Source organism: Rattus norvegicus, chromosome 7 (assembly GCF_021556685.1).
Source record: "Rattus norvegicus strain SHRSP/BbbUtx chromosome 7, alternate assembly SHRSP_T2T, whole genome shotgun sequence".
Lineage (NCBI taxonomy): Eukaryota > Metazoa > Chordata > Mammalia > Rodentia > Muridae > Rattus > Rattus norvegicus.
Window position 1 is genome coordinate 11,335,912 of NC_141540.1, and position 4,252 is coordinate 11,340,163.

Genomic DNA, 4,252 nt, shown 5'->3' on the forward strand with positions numbered 1-4,252 from the left:
TGCCTTCTTCTGAGCCTTGCTGACACATTTGGAATTTTTTGTTTCTAAGGAAAGAACACCTTGGCCTTTGCTGTTGGTCCGATGGGCAGTAACACCATTGAGTCCTGTTTTTATCCTGAGAATGTAAAATTGTTTTTCCACTGTGCTTTCAGAACATTTTCTACCCAGTGGACTTGGTGTATATATACTTTGTACCTCAGTAAACCTTTCGTATTCTCTTAGCACAAATGACCTGAGTCTCTGTCTTTTGTTAAACTCCTCAGGCCTATGCCCAGTTCTCGGTACTGTGGCAGCCCTGGTGCTGTGAAGTTGAGGTCCCACTGAGATTGGGAAATAGAGAAGCCCCTGACAGGATTGTTCGAGGAAGCTGTCAGGCAATGTAAAAGGAATGTATTGGGTGGGCTTCACAGCGATGAACCATGGAAAATTTACTTGTCAGTAAGTAAAAGAACCACAACATGGAAACCTCAAGTTGCACATTACAGCTAACAGGTCATATAGTAGCTCTGCTCAAAAAATAGGGAACAGTGATAAAGGTAAAAATAGCTAAAGAATTTATTAAACCTTTAGGAAAGACTGGTCCCTGGTTTGTTCATTCAAGAGGACTTAATATTCCTGATTGGGAACATATTAAGACAGATTTAAAAAAAAACACTGCAGAGAAATGGTCCTGAGAACATTCCTGTTGCCATATTCTCTTTGTGGAGATTGGTCAAGGATGCTGTCTTGAGTACTAACGCTAAAATAAAGGAACAAATATCAGAGATAGAAAGAACATTCGGAAGGTCACAGGATGATGCCTCTAGTAAATCTTTACAAACCTCTGATTTCAGAGAAGGATGAACAAGAGATATAAAAAAGGAAATAAAGGAGCTTAAGAGGAAGATTAATAAGTGCAGGGTTGCTAAGAAGTCAGAATCTCATCCTCCTAGTAAAAAATCCATTGTTTTTTTTAAAAAAAAAAAGAACAGGGAGCTACTGCTCCTCTTGCCTATGAACCCTATATTTCCTTGGAATGGTGTTTCAGAAAAAAGGCTCCACAGAGAAGGGTACTTTTTCCTGAGCCCCCTCCTAGACAGGAAGCTACATATCCTGTTGTTGAGGTTCTGGTCTCCAACAATGCAGGTCAATTTATTAGACAGCACATTCCTCTGAATTTTAAATAGTTTCTCTGCTTACGGTCCCTGTGCTCCCTTTACTTAAAATTATGTAGGGCAGTGCTCTCTAGGGGAGATTGTCTCATATGGAGAGGAGAATGTTGGGAGCAGTGCACTCTGACAGCTGAGAGAGATGTTGCTGTGGGATGGGGGATAGACATCTTACATGATATGGGAGCGGTGGTTACTACCCAACCCCAACCAATGCAGAGGATGCTGCACAGACAGGGATTTGCCCACAAGTAAGGGTTTGGGGAAGTAAGACAGAGGAACACTTAACCTGTGTCTGGCGGAGACCTAATTGTTTGTGCCCATGTAGGTGGGACAGGAATGGGAGGTTTGACATGGAGGCTACGGCTAAGTTGCTTCCTATTGTGTGTGTGTGTGTGTGTAGCACTGGACCCATTTCTCTGAAAGATTAGAGGCAGTGCATGGACTTGTGCAGGAACAGTTACAGGCAGGACATATTCTTCCTTCCACTTCCCCCTGGAATATTTCTTTGTGGTCCTCTTATGTGCCTAGGTGCTGCTCCTCTGATGTTAAGACATGGGTTAGCTTTTAATTTAATTTTAATTCCACCGCCTCTTGGAATATGTCTATCACTTTTGAAGGCTCCATTAAATTTGAAAATAGTAGGTTTAGTAAAAATTTTAGTATCTCTTCCTTCACCTGTGCAATTCCTCCATTTTTATTTGTGGTTTGGAATGGTACTAATGCTTGAGATAGTCTTGACTATTCTTCGAAGGAATGCCATCTATGTGAAGTTGCTGGGGACCAGAGGACACTTCTCTGGTTGTGCAGCTCCTAGGCATGCTTCCATTGTTGTCAGTCATTTGTGAGAGGGTCAGCTGATTCTGAACTGTTGTGGGAGAGACTTTTGCATCATCACTGATATTATAACAGACATTTGCCACTAGGGCCACTGTGGCTGCAGTGTCTGGGATTGCCTTCTCTGAATCTGCAAGCACAGTAGATAAACCTAAAGGAGAAGTTGTTGAAAATTGGGAATTCTAAACTTAAATCAATAGACTTCCTTGTTACAAGAACAATTAGATTTACTGTGGGATGCTCATTTGTGTTCTTGTTCATCCAGCTATGATACTGTTTGTGTTACCCCTGTCAAAATGTCTAGTGTTGGTGCAGAATTGAGGAGGTTGAGCACCTATTTTGAAGGACCTTGGAGTTGGAGCTTCTTAAACTTTGCACAACGATTATCTGTTGCTATCCAGGGGATTGATGAAGCCCGTGTGACTCCTTTATTTGAGGAAGGGCTGTTGGCTGGTTTAAAGTTAGCTGGTCTGTTAATCAAAGACTGTGCCAGATTAGTGGCCCTCCATGTTATGACCCTCGGTGCCAGAGTAGTTGAGCTTTTAAATTATTTGTCACATTTGTAGACAACATTCCCAGTCCCAGGCGATGACTAAGCAAGTATTGCTCTCCTTGGCAAGAGACAGTACCTCTGCCCAAATCTTTACAAGTAGTTAGCCTATAACAGGCAACCATTTGGGATCAGTCCCAGATAAGTTAGGGCCTCTGATAGTGTCAGAGCTTTCCAATGATGGATAAGGCTGTTGATTTTCCCAGAGTAACTTAAGACATGCTCTACTTTAAAAAATATGAAAGGGGGATTTGTGGTACCCTCCTGGGCTCGCTCAGTTTTTGCCCACTGCTGAGCCTTGCTGACACCTTGGAAACTTTTGTTTTTAAGAAAAGAACATCTTGGCCTTTGCTGTTTGTCTGATCAGTGATAACACAATTGAGTCAGTTGCTGTTTTTAATCCTAAGAACATAAACTTGTTTTTCCATTGTGCTTCTGGGGTTTTTCCACCCAGTGGACTTGGTGTATATATACTGTGAACCTTAGTGAAGCTTTGGCATTCTCATAGCATGAATGACCTGAATCTCTGTCTTTTGTTAAATCCCGCAGGCCTGTGTCTGGTTCTCAGTGCCATGGCAGCATAGGCACCATCAATCCTTTTTAAATTGCTTATCTGAACTGTATTTCATTTTAGAGGTTCATATACATCAGGAAATTCATCCACTTTATTCTGTTTTCCCTATTGGTGAAGTAGAGATTTTTTTAAGTATATCTTTATGATTCTCAAACCTTCTTTAGTGTCTGTTATAATGTCCATTTTCTTTCTAATTTAATTAATTTAGATATTCTTTCTATATCATTTGAAGAATAACAAAGAAGAGTTATTTTTGATATTCACAATTAACTGTTTTTAATATTGTTTGGTGATCCTAACAATGAGTTTGATCAAATTTTCCCATTTGTTATTTTGGGTATTATTTCTTCTTTCTTTTTGTTGTTGGTTTTGTTGTTGTTTTGTTTTATTTGTTTTTTTTGTTGTTTTTTGCTTTTTGTTTTTGTTTGTTTGTTTGTTTTTGAGTTTTTAGGTGTTTTATTAAGAAGCTAATATGGGACCTCTCCAGTTTTTATATAGGTACTTAGTTTTATGAACTTGACTTTTAGAACTTCCTTCATTATCTCACATATATTTGGTATGTTGTCTTTATTTTCATTCAATTTTAAAATATTTCTAACTTTCTTCTTCTTTTTTAAATTTTATTTAATCTTTTATTCATTCCAGAACTTATTCCTCTTGTGGTCCTCTGAGGATGTTGCCACCCTCTCCCTGCCTCCCCACTCACCCGCCAACCCCACCAGATCTCTAAACTCCCTGTGGCCTCCAGTCTCTTGAGGGTTTTGTGCATCTTCTCTGACTGAACCCAGACCTGGCAGTCCTCTGCTATATATGTGTCAGGGGCCTCATATTAACTGATGTTACTTGTAATAGTATTTATGAACTTAGGTTCCTGCATGTTTTGTTTGTAGAAATTTAGAAATGCAATATCCACTTAGAAAAAGAAAATAGTGAGTATCTCTCATTATCTTTTCTGCTTTGTACACCTGCTTGCTTCTTGGATCCATTTACTCAGGATATTTTTTCCTTCTTTTCATACTATGTTGATTTCTATCAATGATGAAATGTGTTTCCTGGATTCATAAAAAATGTGGATTCTATTTTCTAATCTAATCTGTTTTTGTGTTTTGTTTAAATTGGGAAATTGAGATTGTTAATGTTTAG